Source organism: Monomorium pharaonis, chromosome 3 (assembly GCF_013373865.1).
Source record: "Monomorium pharaonis isolate MP-MQ-018 chromosome 3, ASM1337386v2, whole genome shotgun sequence".
In the NCBI taxonomy this organism is placed as follows: domain Eukaryota; kingdom Metazoa; phylum Arthropoda; class Insecta; order Hymenoptera; family Formicidae; genus Monomorium; species Monomorium pharaonis.
The window spans coordinates 15,570,454-15,593,599 of NC_050469.1; the positions used below are offsets into that span (position 1 = coordinate 15,570,454).

At 30.9% G+C, this 23,146-nt stretch overlaps 1 protein-coding gene and 2 long non-coding RNA genes across 14 annotated transcripts in view; all 3 read right to left on the reverse strand.

Annotated features, from left to right (window-relative positions):
• Positions 1–8,580, reverse strand: part of LOC105839869 — a 130,991-nt gene extending 122,411 nt beyond the window's left edge. For 5 of the 11 annotated variants that reach the window (XM_036284609.1, XM_028190412.2, XM_028190418.2 and 2 more), the window contains exon 1: positions 7,882–8,174. The gene's annotated coding sequence lies outside the window, so the exon portion shown is untranslated. Of the gene's footprint in view, positions 1–7,559; positions 7,792–7,881; positions 8,177–8,352 lie in introns of those variants that run through there. The other 6 variants (XM_028190415.2, XM_028190416.2, XM_028190414.2 and 3 more) reach the window with 4 other exon arrangements.
• Positions 8,581–17,656: 9,076 nt separating this feature from the next.
• LOC118644802 lies at positions 17,657–19,499 on the reverse strand. 2 transcript variants are annotated; one of them, XR_004962577.1, is made up of 5 exons: positions 19,372–19,499; positions 19,071–19,230; positions 18,734–18,968; positions 18,001–18,364; positions 17,657–17,922 (listed from the first exon to the last, which is right to left on the reverse strand). It is a non-coding gene; the product is annotated as an uncharacterized LOC118644802 (long non-coding RNA). The 2 variants fall into 2 exon arrangements; XR_004962576.1 differs by having other exon boundaries at positions 19,071–19,494.
• A 1,263-nt stretch (positions 19,500–20,762) lies between these two features.
• Positions 20,763–22,003, reverse strand: LOC118644861. The gene is made up of 2 exons (XR_004962652.1): positions 21,411–22,003; positions 20,763–21,133 (listed from the first exon to the last, which is right to left on the reverse strand). It is a non-coding gene; the product is annotated as an uncharacterized LOC118644861 (long non-coding RNA).
• Positions 22,004–23,146: the final 1,143 nt, after the last annotated feature.

Consider the following 23,146-nt stretch of genomic DNA (forward strand, 5'->3'; position numbering starts at 1 on the left):
ATATATTAATGGGACATCATATGATATCTTAAATTTTACGGTATTTTAAGATATTTTTGTAGGATATCCCGGGAGCTACTCATTGAGATATCCGTGAGATCGCCTTCGTCTGTCTGGGGTATATCCCATACAGCACACTTTATCCTCAGGATAAAGTGTGCTGTGTGGGATATACCTAAGTACAATAAAAAGTAAATGATTTTAGTCTGTGTGCTTGGATCTTTACAATTAAAATCAAGTACGAGATTATGGTAAAATAGGTTATAGTTGAATCGCTGTTAAATTCACGGTGCATTCAGTACAACTCGCGGATGTACACACCTACATACATATGTATATACATTCAGGGATCGAATCATGTAATGTGATTGTAACATGTAACTATTGTACCTGATGCATCTAGTAGTAGTACAGGTCGCGTACGTCGTGCAACAGCTAACAAAGCTCTTCTATTTATAGAGCACCATCTTTGAAGCGCAAATGTTAGTTTGCGCATCAAGATTCTTCTTAGAACACTCCCAAGAAAGATGTACATACATCTCTTTACATATAAGTCTCTTTATGGTCTAGGAAAATTAGCTTCAAAAAGGGCCGTTTTGAGAAAAAGTTGATAACTCAGGTTTGACTGCGTAAGGCACAATTAATATGCGTAGATTAAGATAGGTAACGTTTGACATTCGCAAAAAGCTGGAGGTTATTGCAAAATTATGGGTTGAAGTGAAAAAAAGCAGTTTTTTGCTTGCGCCTCGTAAACTAAAAACGGAATCAAAAAAAGTTTCAAATAAAAGTAGTAGGTATTAAGTAGACCTACAATAATAAATTTGGTTCATTAAGATCAGTCGATTAGTTCGGTTGTAAAGTATAAAAAAACATGAAAAATGGTCATTTCTTAAATTGTTTATAACTTTCTTAAAAATTAACTCAAGCATTTGAAATTATAGGAAAATATAGCTTTTATTACGATAAAAATGTGTACCAAATTTCAGCAACAATATTAATAACTTTTCGAGTTTATCAATTCCAGGGGAAAAATGTATACATATATCTAATTGTACATAATTTTTTATAACTTTGTAGATCTAATTATGTATTTTGACCTAATCTCATTAGATACAAATAGATAAAATTGTTTATAATTATATATAATTAAATGAAATTATGTATACTTTATATGCACACATAATTAGATATAATTATGTTTTTAAATACAATTAGATTAAATTTTTAATGGGTCCCATTTAATAAATCACATTTTTGTGGTAAATATGGTAAATTAAAATATATTTTTATGAATAGAATAGATTATTTATTTGTACTTGTATTTATTTACATAAACATTCTTATATAAAATATTTCATACATATATAAAAAAATATTGCTCAAATTTTGCAATAAAATAAATCAATATTATTAATAAAAAAATTTTTTTAATTAGAATTTGTTTGAAATTATAAAATATTATAAATTATAAAATTTTTAATATACAATAGAAATTAATCTTTCCAGATAGAACAGAGAGTTCAAAAAGAACTCAATTGTATGTCACCAATTATGAATTTTTTTTGAGATCTTTTTTATAAAAATAATTCTTTTTTGCATCTCAAAAAGAATTCGTAATTGATGACATATTATTGAGTTCCTTTTGAATCTCTGTGCCATCTCTGTGCCATCTCTGTGCCATCTCTGTGTTTCAATTATGTGAATGATAAACTCTGTGTACGCGCGCATACATATGAAGATAAAATTACTTATTCTATAATATAAAAATGATATTTTTATGCAAATTTAATGCAAACACATTATTATATATATTTTAATCAAACATAAAAGTATATATACAATTGTATCTAACTTGATACAATTATATATAAATTTGTAATTTAAATTGAAAAAATTCTAATATAACTTTGAATAATACGATATAGAGTTATAAATATTTTGATATAATTATATATAATTATTTAATCAAAAAAAAATTCTAAATAATGTTGTATAATTCAATATGGGTTTATAAATATCTTGATATAATTATATATATTTATTTACTCGAAAAGTAATTTTAATAAAATGTTGTATAATTCAATATAGTTGTAAATATTTTGATACAATTATATATAATTATCCACTCAAAAAAAGAATTGTAATATAATGTTGCACAATTTGATATGAAGTTATAAATATTTTGATATAATTATATATAAATTAATGTATAAATTGATCTTATTATATGTAATTATATATAATATGATATAATTATAGATAATTAGATATAAACTTTTTTCCCAAGTTGTTAATCCGAAAAGCATTCCACTAATACTTAATTATAAATCTACATTTTTGAGACTGCACAAACCCAAACCAAAGTTTTTTCTCTTTTTAAAAAGTTGCAGTATCATAAACAGGTATTACAAAATGTGTACAATGCAATTAAGTGCTTCAAATAAATAGTGTAAAAAACAAGCCTAATTAATAATTAAATAACTTTTAAAGTACTTACGCTATCAAAATGTATTTGAAAGGTGCGATTTTTCTTTAAATTAAAAAAAAAGTACATTTTAAGTCGCTTAGAAGCCGAGGTAATTTTTTATTTTTTTAAATCACTGTTGCTACAGTTATGAATATAAAGAGCTGAAATTTTGACAACGTCTTATTAAAAAGTTAAGGGGATGCTGGACTGCCTCTCACTTGATCGAGGTCGATAATGTAGAGTCATTCGTGTACATCATTAGTGAGATTTCGTATATATTTCTTTTATAGATTTAGAAATTCTTTTCTAGAATTAAAGTATATATATTAATATTAATCTGTGAATTAAACTAGTGCTCTGTTTCTATCCTCGGACCGCCTCGGACCGATTCTTCACTCACACATATATACGAAATTTTCTCTGAGGCTTTTTTCTTACACCAAAGCTTCTAGCTCATTTCTGCAAGCATTTTATTATTCTTTCATGTAATAAAATTAGTGCGTACTAGTTATTTGTACGTACAGAGTCTTTAAAACTTATGTGTTACAGATGAAAGGTACGAAGCGACTGCACAAAAATATAATTTTCTAACTTTTTTTGTTTTTTACGTAATATTATAGGTAGGCACTATTTGTTATTGTCTATACTTTAATTCTGGAGAAGGATTTTTAATTCTATGAAATCAGTAAAAAAATAGGCCTAATTAAAAATAATAACGTTCAATCGGTAAAACAGACGACTCCAGCATCCCCTTAAAGTAGTCTTTCCCAAAAATTCGAAGCGATTCATGAAGATCAACCACTATAAACGTGTCAACAAAAGCAGTATCAACCTGAGAGCGGCGGCCGGCGATGTCGCGCGCGCGCGTGCAAAATTGCTCTGGCGCGTTCAAATTACTTGAATCGTCATTATCTCGGAAACTACCCAGGTAGCAAGGTGACGTCTAATTGACGGCATTTTTTGGTCATTTTATGACGAACCAAACGTCATAATGTCGAGATAAAATGACGTCTAAATGTCGTAAAACTGACGTACATTTGTCTCATCTTAACGACGTCATATATTGACGTCAAAAATACGTCATTATTTTCATATTATTGACGTCATTTTCAAGAAGCTAGTATCGTACATTTGACGGTATTTTATTGTTATTTTTATGAAAAAATATAGGTTTTTAGGTTACATTTAATAAAGACGACATTTTAACGTCATTTTTATGACTATCCCAGGTAGTAAAAGCCGTTATTTTGACGTTTTAGAAAATATTTCGGGTACATGTCCTATATATGCAGTACTTGCATTATGAAAATATCCAAATAACATAATTATAATATAAAAAAAATCTACGTTGTTTCTCAACAAGCATCACGACCCACCACACCATAGTCACGTTTGGAATTGCCTAACTTCCGCGGTCACCCATCCAACTCTGAACCGCCGTCAACGTTGCTTGACTTCGAAGATCGTACGCTACTTAGCCCTTTGTGATGATCCATGAACACTTGATGATCATGAATACATATTTGTTATAGATCAGTTCAATAGATGCGAGAAACATGAAACTTGTAGTTAACTAATATTTTTATAAATAAATATAAATTTACAGTTTTTTTCCTGATTTTTACATATGCAAAATAACACGTGGAATAACTTATAGAAATATGTTTTTGCTCTGTTCTTTTGATAAAGCTAAATTATACCTCAGACAAAACGCAATATTTATAAAATATTTATAATATTTATTTAAATATTTTATAAATATTTATCTAAATATTTTATAAATATTTTTGTGGTCTTAGATTTGACAAATCATAAAAATTTATCATAAATATTATAAAAATATTTATGAAATATTTATAAATATTTACAAAATATTACTTATACAAATCTTTATCTTTTATTTATCATAAATATTATATAAAATATTTAATTTATATTTTAATATGTTAAATAAAGATTTTTTTTTCGTATATATAAAATATGTGTAAAATATTTATATAATATTTTAAAAAAATAAATATTAATAAATATTAATAAATATTTATCATAAATATTATGTGCTGCCTGGGATGATTCTAAAATATTGATAGTATTAATTATATAAAATATTATATTAATTTTAATAATGTTGTTTATTAACCAATCTTTAAATAATGATAGTTATAGGTAGCAAGGTGTCGTCCACTAGACCTCAATAATTTGTCATTTGAGGTCAAATCGTCAATTATTACAAAGAATTATAGTTAACATCAGTAATTAGTCACTAATAAAATCTTATTAATACGTCGTAAAATGATCAATTAACTGACGTTATTAATTATTCAAGAATATGACGTCGGAAATACGTTATAGGATGGATAAATGACTGACGTAATTAATAGGTCAAAAAATGACGTTACTATTACGTCTTAATTTGGTAACATGACGTCTGCGACCTTAAATGACGAATTATTGACGTCGTATTAACGTCACCTTGCTACCTGGGTAAGCATTCTAGAAAGAAGATATAATTTAAAATCTGGGCAATCTCGACGAGACAAATTAATGTGCTAAACTATTTTCTTATATTTCCTCAAATAAATGTACTAATTAATTTTTACCTTTCTTAAATTATTTATTTGACGCGTTAAATATGTATAAATAATTTATTTACCCATGTGGCGTGTACATATACTGTATGTTTATAATATAATTTTTTTACTACTTTCATTTTTTTGCTGAAATTTGGTACACATTTTTATCGTAATAAAAGCTATATTTTTCTATAATTTCAAACGCTTGAGTTAATTTTTAAGAAAGTTATAAACAATTTAAGAAATGACCATTTTTCGTGGTTTTTTATACTTTACAACCAAACTAATTGACTAATCTTAATAAACCAAATTTATTATTATAGGTCTACTTAATACCTACAATTTTTATTTGAAACTTTTTTCGATTCCGTTTTAGTTTACGAGGCGCAAGCAAAAAACTGCTTTTTCTTCACTTCAACCTGTAATTTTGCAATAATCTCCAACTTTTTGCGAGTGGTAAACGTACCTATCTTAATGTATACATATTAATTGTGCTTTACGCACAGTCAAACCTGAGTTATCAATTTTTTCCCCAAAAAAGTAATTTCCTACATTATTATATAAAGTTACAAAGTATGCATCTGAAATATTAATACAACAATTATCATTTTTTAAGATATATATATATATATATATATATATATACATATTTGTATAGATTATGCACTATGTAGATTGTTACAAAGGTATCCGAGCCTCATCTTTGATTTATAATTTTTACTCCTAGAAAAAATAATATATCAATAAAATTTAACAAAAAAATAATAATTTTCAAAAGTAATCCTATGAGTAAAGTATTTTGTGACTTCCAAATAATTATCAATCTATAGTTGCTGGCATCAAGCGAACAGATCTATTGCAGTGTCAAAATAAAGTAACTAAAGGTATGTACGTACGCGCGTGTGTAATCAAGTGGCAAGATCAATTTTCTTCATATATCAATATATCACTCAACAAAATTGACTATATAAAAAAAATTAACGTAGAAATTAAAAATAATTTTGATAACTTTATTATCTAATGTTAGGCAAAGATATTCGGTATCTAACATGTATTCATAATAGAAACGCGATGCGGCAATTTCCATGAAGTTCATCTTTCGATGACGCTGATGACTGACTATACAAATCAGCTCGATGTCAGAATGCTTTGCGATATCTTTTTGATTGAAAATAGAGAAATATACTTGAACGTTTATGTGAGTGTATATATCATGGAATTATGGCATCCTATGGAAATTGCTTTTTTATTGACCTTTGTTTGTTTCACCAACTCCGATCATCTATAATACTCAGCACGCTAAATAATCCTTTTTCCTGGCTTTCACATTACTTTCACATATAATTTTTGCATATTTAAATATATATATAATTAATCTTTTAAGGAAACAGATCAATCTTCTCACTGTCGTTCCTATAGTTTAGTACCTTTGTACAAAAAATAAAAATGATTATAGGAAAATGGAAAAGTTATGTTACAAGACTTTAAATAGTTAAAAAGACACAAATGTCTAATTAATAAGAAACTTGCTCTACTGTGTTAATAATTAGCAAAGAAATCGTATATCGCAAGCCTTGATAGAATCATATGAGACGGTCCATCCGACAAAACAATCAAAATTATTTCTACGCATCAAATCTAAGTTTTGGTAAGATCAGACGTGTCGTAGACAAGTTCAAAAATGATGTTTGCGTTCGTCGCGCCAGTGACTTAAATAATGCGAGAAAATAAAGAGGGAGAGGAAAAGAGAAAAAGAGAAAAAAGGTAGGAAGTGACAAAAAACATGTAAAATCACTAATCGCGGCAGTAATAATATCACTGGCAGTGACTCGTCAAAAATTCACTTTAGTTTCTTATAAATATTACATTACACTCACTGGAAAAAACTTATCGGAGTGTGCGCAAATATCATCTCATCGTCACTAGCGACTATTAAATTACACCCCAGATTTAGTTCCAGCTTTAGAACCGATACCAGCACCAATAGCAATATTAGCTCCAACCTTAGCATCAACATTAACATCAACCTTAGCTATGTTCAGAAAACACAACCGTTGCACAACAGTTGAGTAATTCGCTAATATAATTGGTCTAAATTTAGAGATCTAACAGTAAGGACCAATAATCATTGACCGCTCACTAATCACTTGTGTTTTCTGAAAGTAACCATTAACATTAATATCAACATCAACATCAGGGTATCGATCGTGTAATTTTTCCCCTGGGGCGGAAACGTGAAAAATGAAAAATTTCAAGCTACTGTCTCTTTCTATTCAACACCAATAGAAAGAGACAGTTACATGAAACTTTTCACTTTTCACGTTTCCACCTTAAGGAAAAAGTTACATGATCACTGCCCAGGATCGGCATCAATAACATCCCCAACCCTAGTTCCAAGCTCTAGCTCTAATTCAAGTTCTAACTAATCCTAGCCCTGGTACTCGCGATAGATTTTCACTGCTCTCTTTCTGCATCCTCTTTGTCGATTTTTCGTTGCATTCGTTGACGTGCTGTCTTACCGTCAAGATCGAGCTGTTGTCGAGCCATCGCCGAATCGTTCTCGCCTTCGTATTCAAAGAAAAGCTTGCACTTCTCTTGCATTTCCGAAAGCGGCGAAATCGAGACGACGAAAAAGCAAGGACATCCTCCACGCGCGCGCAACAGTGACCGCTCTTCAACCACCCCTGACACCCTGACTTTCCTCGGCCTCAGCGAGCGCACTCGCGGTCCTACCTCCTATTCCTCCTACTCCTTCCTCGAACGTACACACGTATTATACGTACGTAACATATACACCCGATCGTTCGACTCTTGTCAAGACGGAAACGATACGGTACTTACCTTAGTCTGATGTCCTCCATTGCTGCAGTTATCGGCCACCCGATCGATTCCCTTTTCCTAGGAGCTATTCCATTTCTGTATTCTACCCTCGTGTGTGCCAGACCCGATTCTCGTTTCGTTTCGTTTCCTTTCTCGGTCTCCCTCTTTCGTACGTTTGCTTTCTCACCCACCCCCCTTTCTTTCTCTTTCTGTATATAAATATACACACACACACGCACACGCATATGTATGTATGTATGTATGTATGTATGTATGTATGTATGTATGTATGTATGTATGTACGTAGGTATGTATGTATGTATGTACGTAGGTATGTATGTATGTATGTACGTAGGTATGTATGTATGTATGTGCGCGCGTGGTGTGTGTGTGTGTGTGTGTGTATGTATGTGTGTGTATGTGTGTGTGTGTGTGTGTGTGGTGCGTGTGAGTGTGTGTGATGTAGATATACGTCTTCTTGTTTCTTTCTACCGTGCCCTCGATCCCGTAGTTGCGTTGTCACTTTCTTTCTCAGGCTGGGCCTGCTCTTCTTTAGCGTGACATCCTGGTGCTTAACAGCTTACATCTTGACTCGCAAGTCTACGGCCAGCTGTGCTCCTGTAAGGAGACGCGCTCTCTGGTCTCTACGTCACGGCACGCACCACAACGACTCGCCACCGCCGTCCTACTTGTGCTCGAGCGATGAGTCGCGCACGCTCCCTGCAGGAGTGTGCTTAGCTTTAGTTTTGATCGTCATTTACGAGGTGTGATTCAGAACGGAGCTAAAAAAACGCGCGAACACTTTGTCAGATCTATCAATCTTTATGCGCCCTGTTTAATATTTAAATTCAGCTTACATAAATTAGCAAATAAAGAAAATAGAAGAAGTTAATTTCGATAATCGTACCTTGATGCATTATTTTTCACGATAGACAGCAGATATTCCTCGGTTGAATTAAGAATAGACTCTTTCAAGGAAAATGTGGACGCCAAACAATTTTTACGCTATCTTAATCTCACTATCGTCAAACAAGTTTTGAAAGAATTGTATCCGCGCGCGCACGCGCGTGTGTGTGCGTGCGTGCGTGTGTGTGTAAACAAAATGTATATATATATATGTACGGGTTATTATACCTGTGTATGGTCCAAAATTCATGAGAATTCGAGGACCAAGATCTGTTAAACGATTCTTGCGATTTCTCTCGGCAGATTCAAAAAAGTCTCAAATTACGTACACTTGAGTCTGATACGGATGTACTTAATTTTGCACAAATTTTTTAAAAGTTAACTAATGCAATTAACCAACTTTATCTTGCTGTACGTCATACAGTTTTTTTATTTTTGATTGTCAAACTTAAACAAGTTTAAGGAAAATTGCAAAAAAGTTATCCGTTGTCGCTTTCGATAAATCATCGTTACCAAGTTTAAATATTTTCTTACAGCACATCTTTACATATGCTTAAATTCGAATTTCATTAAAGCGAAACTTGATATTATATTGCACGACTGAAAAATTTTGTTTCAGCTACTTCTTAGGGCTATCACACACAAAACGACATAAGCTGCATAAGCATAACATAAGAGCTCTAGGCCAATAAGCATCTTATGTATATCAATATGGCGACTTTATGCTCGGAATTGATTGGCTAACAGTCTTATGCTATGCTTATGCATTTTGTGTGTGATAGCCCTTACTCCTAGTCTACAATAAAGGATTTAAGCCTTAAGCCATAAGAAACTAACTAATCACAGTAGATTTTTACAAGAATACTCAATTGTGATTGGTCAATTTCTTACGGCTTAAAGCTTAAACCTTTATTGTAGACAAGACCTTACGTACATACATATTAATGCATAATCACAATCAAGGTCCGTCGATAGACAGATAGCATTAATAGCGTTTTCGACTGACCAGGGCCCCAATTCTGTACCGCATCAGCAGTGCGATTCTGTAACTCGATAAGAGGTATCGGTATCGTTATACAGTTGTTGCGCAGATATTTTATATGGTAAAAAAGCTGCGCAACGACAGTATAACGAAACCGATACCTCTTAACGAGTTACAGAATAGGCCTACGGTACCGCATACCGACAACTATCGGTGTCGTTGCGCAGGTTTTTTGCCATATAAAATATCTGCGCAACAACTGTATAACGATACCGATACCTCTTAATGAGTTACAGAATCGCACTGCAGAGCTGCTATTCCGTAACCACCCAGGTAGCAAGCTCACGTCATTTTGATGTCCCAAAATGGTCATTTACTGACTATTCTTGACGTCACAAAATGACGCCCTTATGACGTTAAAATGACGGTCGAATGTCACAAATTCCTGACGTCATGAAATGTACCGTATTTTGACGTCATGGAATGACGTGAACAATATGTTGTCAAAAAGATCTCTAAAAGATATCCTGTTTCTGAAAATAATAACATAAAGAGACTTTTAAAAAATAACATACAATGTCAGAATGTTAACCAATGCGTCGTTTTTTGAGAACAGAAAGATATCATGAAACTGATATCTAAAAGATTTCTTAAATCGGATATCTTTAAACTGCAACTAAAGAAAAATAAAATAAAATAAAAATTACATTTTTTTTAAATTATTTTTATCAACAGCACATACTAAATTTAGGACAAATTTTTATTAATTAATTAAATTTAAATTATATTATTTTATTTTATTCTTACTTGCCGCTGGTAGGTTTGAACCCGGGACCTTAGAATTACGAACCTTGTACTCTAGCTGCTACGCCAATTTGACTCATCGATATGGGTACTTGTTATTGTCTACATATACTTATATGTTATAAACTGACGCAATTATATTATTTTTTATAAAAGCAATTAAATTTTGCAAAACATATTAAAAATAAATAGCATTAATTTATTTACTTATTAATTTCATTGTTAAATTTATCTTTTTCCATAACCTTAATAATAAAGGATAACATTTTCAAGAAACTTGTTATTGTCTACATATACTTATATGTTATAAACTGACGCAATTATATTATTTTTTATAAAAGCAATTAAATTTTGCAAAACATATTAAAAATAAATAGCATTAATTTATTTACTTATTAATTTCATTGTTAAATTTATCTTTTTCCATAACCTTAATAATAAAGGATAACATTTTCAAGAAACTTAAATGAAATTCTTCAATGAGATATCTCAAAGACCGCTCTTAGTAGACGTCTCTGATAAATGTTACCATTTTGACATCATTTCCAAGATTCTAAATGTTTTCTTAAAAAAGTTCTCTTAAAGTTAAATATAATATGCTTATATAATATGCTTATGCCTTACGCCTTAAATCTCATTGTAGACGCTGCTTTAGACCGTGTCTAAAATACGTCTTAATGACGTCTTTATATCCCGATTTTGGATGCGTGCTGTCTGGGAAAATAATCGTCAGATCATGACTGAAATATGACTACAAAATGACGTCACATCATGACGTCAATTTTAGGTCATGTAAAAAAATGATCATTTTGACGACATATGACCAGATATGACCATTTTGGGACGTCAAAATGACGTAGGCTTGCTACCTGGGCACTTAACGACAACTATCGATGTCGTTAAGTGTCGTTGCGCATATTTTTTCATATATCAAAATACGTGCGCAAAAATACTCAACGACATCGATAGTTGTCGGTAAGTGGTTACGGAATAGCAGCCCTGGGTTAATCACTTCGGGAGCGATTAATGACATCATAAGGCCATTCTTCTGAAAAATGATATAACTGTGATTGGCCAGTTCTAGAGAAAAAGAAACCAAGACGGGTTAACCATTTCCAGTTAAAACGCCATAAGTAAGGTCTTCGCATGGTCAGCTATTTTTGGTCCATTGAGTTGTATGGGAGCGTCCAAAATGGCCACGTTCGGATTGACCACAGCCATTGATTCACAGGTGATTGCTGTTATAGCTTTTCTCTTGGATCTACCAATTAGAACATTGTATTTTATATTCCAATCGATAGATGTGGCCATTTTGGTGCCCGAATCGTATTAATGTGAGTTGTAACACGGGTCATATCTGTAGTTGTTATTGTGTGTGTGTATTGCTTTTGGTGTGTGCGTGCGTGCGTGCGTGCGTGCGTGCGTGCGTGCGTGCGTGCGTGCATGCGTGCGTGCGTGCGTGTGTGTGTGTGTGTGCGTGTGTGTGTGTGTGTGTGTGTGTGTGTGTGTAATTTACACGTAGATTTATTAGAATAGACTGCTTATGAGATAGAAAAATAGTAGAGGGGGTATCCGTCATTAAAGCTTTTGGCACACGATACGATTTTTCAGGCTAGCACGCATACGAGGCGTCTTACGATTGTGTTATGATTGGGTTACGATAATATACCCGCTAAACAATATTCTGTTGCAAAAATGTCTTTGTAATATTGCAATATAGCCGTGCGACGTTTCACGTTTGGTTGCATTAACATTTTTGTAACGTTTCAGGAACCAGAAATGTCCCGATTCAATTACCTTACATATGCGACGTCGAACTTGCAACGTGTTTTAAGCGTTTGCAAAACCTTTTAATCCCCTACAGCACAAAAGCTTGCAGCAACATTGCATATTGTGATGTAATGTTTCAGAGATATTGCAAAGACATTATTTTACAATATTACTTCAGCAATGATGCAGCATTTTAAAATATTATTAAAATAGTGAAAATAGATAAAATTAATATTCAATACAGTTTAAATAAACATATTACAATAACTTTTCAAAAATAATTTGAAAGTAATCGTTCTATATTATTAAAAAATTTTCGTCTATAGAGATACATGCATTCTGGTGTAGTTTTACTTTGTGTGTATTATTATATAGATTTGTGTATAACAAAGTACAAGATTATTCAAAATTATTTTAAATAACTGTATTTTTAAATTTAACAAATACGGAGTGTTTATATTAGTGACATCAACGACCAAACGATCACCCAAATATCATCCGATCAATTCATTCAATTTTAAATAACTAATATATTTTAAATTTAACGACAGAGTGATTAGTGATTCAATCAAAAGATAAATTTTGCAAGTTTTGTCTCTCGTCTTATAAATGTACTTATATAAAAGACAAAACTTGTAAAGTTTATCTTTTAGTTGAAGTTTCACTAATCACTCTATATTTGTTAAATTCGAAATAGTTATTTAAAATTGGATGAATTATTTTAAATAACCTTTTTCTGAATAATATTGCATACATATTTTATTGCAATATTGCTACAATATTACGTAACAATATTTCTGAAAGCGGACATTTTATCATTGCTGCAATCTTGTAGCAATTTTGCAGCAACATTTCACACGTTTATGCAATATTGCAATTTTGCGTTGAAATGTTGCCACAATGTTGCTGCAATCTTTTTGTGCTGTATGGGATATGCGATGTCGCATTTACAACGTTTTTGCAACATTTGTAAAACTTGCATGAAACGTTAGGGAAACATTACAAACTTTTATTCCAAAAATAACGTTTATATACCATTCTTTATACAACGTTCCAAGAACTATTTTCCGCTTCACGGTTAATTTGCAACATTTTTGTAACGAATGTATAAAGCTCAATCTACAATAAGTCATATAATCGTTGATCAGAGTGTCCTAAGTCGTAAGTTATAAGAGATGGCATTTGCAAATGTCATCAGACTTCAGACACTCTGCTCAACAATTAATGATTCATTGTAGATTGGGCTTTATACATTCGTTACATGTGTATAATACGACCAGTGCATAATACGATCAATAAAAAACAAAAATTCGCATATTAATTTTCATATACAATAGTGTGATAAAATAAAAAAAATATAAAACAGCAATTATATAAAATATATTATTATATATTTATAACATGTACTACGTATTTTTAAGTTTTTCCAATATTTATAAAATAAATATATTATTTTAATGTTGCACTATTGATGCATTTGCAGGATCGGTCGAACGCCATATATGAGGTACATTTCCTTAAAACTGATTATTAGACTTCGGATTATATGGAAATTGCATATTTGTTATTTTTTGCATATTCTATTAAAGCGTTAATAATGTGATCAAATTATCATGTTTTTAATTAATTAATGTTAATTAATTTTTGCATATTTTGCATATTTATTCAAGCTTTGCATATTTTCAAAAAATGTGCATATTTACATAAATTTTGCATATTTTATTGCATAAAATTGAATAAATTTCTAATTTATGCGTAAAATATCTATCCAAGATGGAAAAATTAAACTGCCACGCTTTTTAGTTACACGTATCTAGAAAATCTAGATACTCGTTGCCAACGCGTGAGCGATGAGTGTCTACTGTTTTCCGTGTCGTCACGTTTTTTTAATTGTTCTTGACGCTGAAGCTCTGATCCTCTCATTCTTCTATTAGAACTCGTTCGTTAGACTTTGTGTGAAGTAAATGAAATTATAAATATTCAATAAATTATTGACAAAATAAATATGTCCGACAAGATATTATCATGGATTAAGCCATATCCAGAGCTTGTACTAGATGGAGATAAAATATTCTGTAGAACATGCGGTAAAATTGTAAGTACTAAAAAGAAAACAATATTTTTATTTAGCTACAGTAAAGAAGGATTAAAAGTATACATTTTAATTTTTTTTAATTATTATTTTTAATTATTGTAATAATTTAAATTTCCCAGGTAGCAAGGTGACGTCTAATTGACGGCATTTTTTGGTCATTTTATGACAAACCAGACGTCATAATGTCGAGATAAAATGACGTCTAAATGTCGTAAAACTGACGTACATTTGTCTCATCTTAACGACGTCATATATTAACGTCAAAAATACGTCATTATTTTCATATTATTGACGTCATTTTCAAGAAGCTAGTATCGTACATTTGACGGTATTTTATTGTTATTTTTATGACAAAACATAGGTTTTTAGATTACATTTAATAAAGACGACATTTTAACGTCATTTTTATGACTATCCCAGGTAGTAAAAGCCGTTATTTTGACGTTTCGGATACATGTCTTATATATGCAGTACTTGCATTATGAAAATATCGAAATAACATAATTATAATGTAAAAAAAAAATCTACGTTGTTTCTCAACAAGCATCACGACCCACCACACCATAGTCACATTTGGAATTGCCTAACTTCCGCGGTCACCCATTCAACTCTGAACCGCCGTCGACGTTGCTTGACTTCGAAGATCGTACGCTATATACCTAGCCCTTCGTGATGATCCATGAACACTTGATGCTCATGAATACATATTTGTTATAGATCAGTTCAATAGTTGCGAGAAACATGAAACTTGTAGTAACTAATATTTTTATAAATAAATATAGATTTACAGTTTTTTTCCTGATTTTTACATATGCGAAATAACATGTGGAATAACTTATAGAAATATGTTTTTGCTCTGTTCTTTTGATAAAGCTAAATTATACCTCAGACAAAACGCAATATTTATAAAATATTTATAAAATGTTTATAATATTTATTTAAATATTTTATAAATATTTATCCAAATATTTTATAAATATTTTTGTGGTCTTTGATTTGACAAATCATAAAGATTTTATCATAAATATTATAAAAATATTTATGAAATATTTATAAATATTTACAAAATATTACTTATACAAATCTTTATCTTTTATTTACCATAAATATTATATAAAATATTTAAGCTATATTTTAATATGTTGAATAAAGATTTTTTTCTTCGTATATATAAAATATGTGTAAAATATTTATATAATATTTTGAAAAAATAAATCTTAATAAATATTAATAAATATTTATCATAAATATTATGTGCTGTCTGGGATAATTCTAAAATATTGATAGTATTAATTATATAAAATATTGTATTAATTTTAATAATGTTGTTTATTAACTAATCTTTAAATAATGATTAATAGTTATAGGTAGCAAGGTGTCGTCCACTAGACCTCAATAATTCGTCATTTGAGGTCAAATCGTCAATTATTACAAAGAATTATAGTTAACGTCAGTAATTAGTCACTAATAAAATCTTATTAATACGTCGTAAAATGATCAATTAACTGACGTTATTAATTAGTCAAGAATATGACGTCGGAAATACGTTGTAGGGTAGATAAATGACTGACGTAATTAATAGGTCAAAAAATGACGTTACTATTACGTCTTAATTTGGTAACATGACGTCCGCGACCTTAAATGACGAATTATTGACGTCGTATTAACGTCACCTTGCTACCTGGGTTGTTGTGGTTGCAATTATATGTAATGTAATTAATCATTAAAAATTATAAATTAATATTTTATTTAAAATATTAAATGTATATATTTAAAAATTTGGCTGCATATAAGAGATAAATAGATGAAATAACTCTGCAATTAAATATTATTATACTATTATTTTTTCTTTTAAAATTGCTGCTTTAGATATGCCATGACAGAAAATATTTAATAGATCAACATGCTAAGACTCCTTCACATATTGGAAAATGCGAAAAGTTTAAGAAGTCCACAGTTCATTACCAAACTTTAGGCCAGTGCTTAAAAAATAATTTTAAACAGACCGAACAAGAAGTATTCAACAAAGACTTATATCAAGCTCTAGTCGCTTCAAATATTCCTTTAAATAAGTTAAACAATTTAAATTTTCAATTATTTCTTAAAAAATATTGTAAACTTAATATTCCTGATGAAAGTACATTACGAAAAAATTATGTAGATTCATGTTATGTTAATACAATATCTACAATCAAACAGATTATAAACAAATAATTTAACAATAACTCGCTTCATTTAAGACGGATTGTCAAATTTTTTTTATCCGAGCATGTGCCTTCTCAAAAAATTTTACTGTTAGTGTTCGATGCCGCACCATATATGATTAAAGCTGGCCAAAATTTAAAAATATTTTATGAAAATTTAATCCACGTCACTTGCTTAGCTCATGGTCTCAATCGCGTAGCTGAAGAAATTATGAATCAATTTCCACTAATTAATGATTTGATTAAAAACGTAAAAAAAAATTTTTTAAAGCTTCTCTACGGATTCAATTTTACAAAGAACAACTTTCCAACTTACTTCACTTCCTCCTGAACCTATAATAACAAGATGGGGTACATGGTTGGCAGCTCTTTTTTATGCAGATAATATAATCCCGTAATGAATGTTATTCTTGCTCTTACAGAATCGGATTCAAACATTGCAATTGAAAATTGTATAAAATTATTTAAGAAATCCGAAATTCAACAACTTGGATTTATTAAAAGCAATTATAGTTTTGTGGCAAAAATAATTGAGAAATTAGAAAAAGAAGGAATGAGCTTGTCAGAATCAATTGAATTAATTGAAGAGTTCGAAACTTCATGTAAAAATGTTAATAGAAATATCAGGGCGACAATTTTTATAAAATTAAACGACGTTTTGAAAAAAAAAAGTTACAAGCTATTAACTATAGTTAACAAAATTTTGAAAGGCGAAATAATTACTGATAGTAACGACATAAATTTTCTTACTCCTCAATTAATTAGTAACCTTAAATATGCCCCAATAACATCTGTAGATGTTGAACGCTCTTTTTCAATTTTTAAATATATGTTTTCAGATAGAAGACACAGATTTCATTTGGAAAATTTTGAAAAACATTTAATAATATATTGTTTTAACTCTTACACACAATAAAATAATTGTATCTTTATATTTCATAAATATAAGTCAGTTTAAATATTATAAAGTTTATATGTACAAATAGTTTGTATTTTTAAATATCGTCATTATTAATTTTGTATTTGTAAAATATATTATTTGATTAAAGCTTCTTTATTTCCTATTTTATGTTGCATCTGTTCCTAAAGATTTGAAATATTATAAAAATACCCAATTAAATAAAACATTTATAAATATAAATATATATCTGCATATTCTTTACAATTTTTAACAAATTTTTGCATATTTTTGGTAAATATTTGTAAAAATCCGTGCATATATATGCGCATATGTATTAAATTTTTTGTGCATATAATCCGAAGTCTACTGGTTATTCTATCTGCTTTCTAAGTGCTTTTGCCTAAGACAAAAAAAAAGACACAAAATCAATTCAGTTGTATAAAAATAATAATTCATTTAAGTAGAATGAAAAAAGTACCTGCTCTCTATCATAACGTGTTTTAGCATATTTAACCAGGCGGAAACATGATTTAGAAAGTGTCTATCTATTAACATCAGATAATGCTTTCGAGCAGCCTTTATAAAACGTAAAAAAAATTAAAGTTTAATAAGTTGATTTATATAATTTTGTTTCAAGTTAGGTAAGGTTAGGTTAGGTTAGATTAATGCAGAAAGTCTTGCTTTTTATAATATCTATTAGAAGAAGTGAATTTATGGCAAAGTTTCCTTTCTGGCCTTTCCATGAGCATTTTATAGCCAATTTATTGGAAAACATTTTTTTCCAAGCTATGTTTTATTTGATCCTGGGATGAGTCTCCTCCAAGCAAATAGAAAAATGTTTCCTAAAGCATATGGTATTTATATAAATTACGATTGTAACGACATATATACTACATTTTTCATACATGAATAACGTCGAAACACATTTCAATATACCAGAGTAATATGTAATATAAAATTGTAAATATCAGTATATATGTACAGTAAAATTAAATTAAAATATTCAATTACGTTAAAAGTATTTTCGGCCGCACAATTCTCTGAGTATTAACATCATACAAGCTATTTACATTTTTTTCAATCTTTTTAAATTTATATGTCTAATTGAATATACGATGCAATTATATTTCAATTGTCTAAAAAATCTATAGCACTGTCTTTATTTCTTAAGAGAACAAATCATTGACAGATAATGTATATTGTACTATTACCAGTTCTTTTCCATCTTCATCATTCTTCAATGAAGTGTCATACTGCAGTAATTTTCGATGCTTTTTAAATGGTTTTGTAGGGATAGTTAAAAAATTATTATCTCTTGGACCTGCTGCTGCAAATATTACTGCGTCATTTTTTTGTTTTAATTGTTCCAAAAATTCATTTTGTTGTCTTAATTGCTTTTTAATCTCTATCGTGTTCTCTAAAAATCTTAATTATTATTCTGTCTATCTGTAAAATTACAATTAAACATTATTACATACCTTATTGTTATTATTGTTGTTGTGTTGTGTAGTTGCTTAGGTAATGAAATAAACAAATATTGATAAATACCTGTTGGAAAATCTTCAAAAATTACGTTTCATGCGAATAAATTATCTCTTATCGGAATTGGAGATGCGTTTCCAGCAATATTTTATGGACCTAAATCTGTCGAATTAAATCTTTTGTTTGAATATACCCTTATATCCGAGTGTTAATTGCAGGAAGCGTCCTTGAGGAAATGTGTAATGATGTCAATATTATTGCGTTTTCGACGTGACCCAATCCAACCCATGCAGGTTAGCCAGGTTTTAGATTCGATTACGTCAAAAACGCTATTAAACTTTAGAATTTTATTGATGCACAAACCAACCGGCACAATTAATTATGAGAAGATTAATTGTAACACAACACACGCAAACACACGTTAGCACTGGTTCGCACGCTACGCGACAATGGCTTAGTTTACATCGTCAAAACCTTAGTACGCGTATTAAGTTTGGTGCGCACCAAAGCCTTAGTACGGGCGCGTTTACATCGAATGTACTAAGCATGTACTGTGAAAAATATAATACAAATTTAATTCATGTTGATGTCTCCTACTAAGACATTTTCACACCGGTTTTTAGATTTTAGCACTGAGGTTATGCTCAATTGCTAAATTCTCTCTAAAATGCGTTTTATGCGTTTACATCGACATTTGTATCACTTGGTACGCGTATCAGTTTAGTACGATACTCCTACTTGATACGCTCGTACCAAATTGATCCGGCAGCGTTTACATCGTGCGTACTAAATATTTAGTACGAATTTGATACGAATATGGTACCTGATACGCGCGTATCAAATGCACGATGTAAACTAAGCCAATGACCTAGTGTGCTTTCCAGCAAGACACAGTGTAATACAGTGTCCACTAGTGTAAGCGAGACACACTGACATGTTCTTTCTCACACTAATGGACACTGTGTTACACTGTGTCTTGCTGGAAAGCACACCTAGTTTACACCGAGCACTTGGTACGCGTATCAAATAGTAAATAACTAGTGAATGTGTTTAATCATTGGCTGATCAGCTTAAATTCACTACTTGATACGCGTACCAAGCGCTCAGTGTAAACTAGAGCAATGGTTGCGTTCTGGGGCTCGATTCTTGAATTCATTTGCAAGAGAAACGTATTCGCAAATTCTGTTCTTACAGAAAAATTAAAAATTTATTGGCTATCGTATGGCTTTTAACCAATAAACTTGCAACTTTTCTGTTAGAGCGAGTATTTGCGCATACGTTTTCTTGCGAATGAATTCAAGAATCGAGCCCCTGATCCTCTTTGGTTCTGATCATGTAACTTTTTTCTTAAGATGGAAACGTGAAAAGTGAAAAGTTTCATGTAACTATCTCTTTCTATTAGTATTGAATAGAAAGAGACAGTGGGTGCATTCGAAAATAGCTTTTGCTGGTGCTGGGAGAAAAAGTTAAGTTGGTAGTATTGAGAATTTCCAACGCTGCGTTCGTTTTCTCCCAGCTGGGAGCTGGGAGTAGTTGGAGACCGATCAAATGGGTGCATTTAGTGCAAATAGCAATGAAATATTATGTCAGATGCGATAACGTATGCATATATTTTATATAACCAAAATTTATCAGTCAATTCAAGGTAACGTTTTTTCTTTGTTTAATAATACTTAAATATAAAATAAAACTTAACATTTATATTAATAAATAAAAAGCAAAGAATAAAAGGAACATTAAATTTTATTAATATTATTTATTATAATGTATGGTTGCCGTCTATGCCCTATAGGTAGCAAAAATAGAAGGTACAACCGTATGCGAATAATAGTTCGATAATTCTTCATGTATTATAACTTAATTGCTACAATGTGTTCCAAATAATTTTTTATTTTTGGTACGTTTCTCCTTTCATCTCGTGTTGTTACTGAACAAGATATTTTGTAATTCTTTATCGTCGTCATCACTGTTATTAGACGATAAACTATACTAAAAGAATCAAACATGTTTTCGAGTAAAATATTCTTCAATAGTAACTTTTCCATAATAATAATAATTAATGTTGATTAAATTTGTATATTCTTTTTATTGACTTCCGTTTCTTATTCAACAATACGCAAAGAAAGAGCCTGTAAATACATTATATTAAATAATTATTTATATATTCAGTAATTTTTTATATTGATTAGTTAATTTACGAAAAGTAATAATATATGAATTTGCATTAAGAAAATATTTTATTTCAAGTAATTTGTTAAATTTTATGTCACAACCACACATAACAATAAAAGATATCAAGAAAATTTTAATGTTCCTCTTATTTCTTGCTTTTTATTTATTAATAATGTTATTTTACATTTACTCTATTTTACATTTAAGTGTTATTAAACAAAGGAAAAGGATTACCTTGAATTTGCTAAATTTCAACAATCGTAGATATAAGTTATATAAAACACGTGCGTACGTTATCGCTTGTTAAGATATTTTGTTGTCATTCGCACTAAATGCACCTATTCGATCGATCTCCAACTACTTCCAGCTGGGAGAAAACAAACAGCGTTGGGAATTCTCAATATTACCAACTTAACTTTTTTTCCCAACACCAGCTAAAGCTATTTTCAAACGCAGGCAGTAACTTGAAACTTTTTACTTTTCACGTTTCCGCTTTAGGGGAAAAATTACATGATCGATACCCTGCGGAGAATGTAGCGCCGTAGCAGTGGAACAGCTGTTGTAAAATTCTTTAATATGATTGGTTTATACATTTAGATCCGATAAGAATTAAGGGCAAGAACCAATTATATTTATATAAGTCCCTCCGATCTCCGACTGCTCGATCCACGCGAGCACGTTGTGTCGCGCATTGTCGCAACTCAAGCGACCAATCATAACGCGCCAAACAAGAAAGCAAAACGGTGAGTGGCCACTGCTTGCAGCGCGCGATACATAGACATAGGCTGGTATTCATAGTCGAATCTTATTTGAAGATCGTCTCAGGCAATGTCTTAAGATGCTAATACGGCTCTGTGATTGGCTGATGGCCTCTTAAGACAGTACTTAAGGGGTTACACCAACCTAGACGGTCGAAAAACAGGCCTAACTTTGATATTTTATTCCTCCTAAACGGGTGGTGGGAATTAAATGAAATTTTGGGTGATTATTGACTTATGTTTCGATAATATAAAAAAATTTTTTTATTAAACAATGGCGACGAAAAGCAGAAATATGGCCGCTGACACACATTGAGGTTTGGAAAAACGCATTTTGCGGTGACCACTGTCCCGTCTAAACGATCCATCTGAAACAAAAAAACAAAATGGTGTTTTTAAGTTAACAGTAGTGGTTTGTCGGTGACGATCGCCGATTGTCGATTTTATCGTTTGTTACAAAATGGCGATGAGTTAAAGTTAAAATTAAAAAAAAAAAAGAAAAATTTTTGTCCTTTTCATTTTTTTAATTTTTAATGAAGATCGATAAAAAAAACTAGATCGTCACCGACAAAAGAATATTTCTGAGAGTATTGTGTAAAAATTTGAAAACGATCCATCGATTAGTTTTTGAGATCTGGTGGTCACCGGCTTTGAAAACCATGTTTTGAGAAAAACGCGTTTAAAGTTTCAAGTTTAGTTCTACTATTGTTAATAGCCGAATTTTGCACTTTACCTCTAGTCGGCAATTCTGGGGCCATATGAGATTTCTTCCACATCAATAACAGCAGCGCTCTGTGAAGACTTCTGTTGACGGCGAGCAATCCTTTCTTCGCGCGTCGCCTTCTGCGCTCGTACTTCGACCACATCGATGCGCGCTCGGTCTTGATTTTCGCAATATGCAGCACAATTCTTTTATTATCATTAATAAATATGCGGCAGCATCTTCATTAAATGTGTATGCAGCAATATTGGCAGCAATTTGCACAACGTGTGCACCGCTGTGCTGCACTTTTGGCGCTATGCGCCAAATCAGATTGTTCAAACTTCCGTTAACGTTTTGTGTGAATCCACCGACGCATTTCTCCAGTAAATTATCACCAGAAAGTTGTTTTCAAATATTGGACGAATGGCTTTAATCACATCATCGTCCAGTGGCGATTTATGTTGATATTGTTCCAATTCGAGCACTCGAACGCTCGATCTTGTTTTACT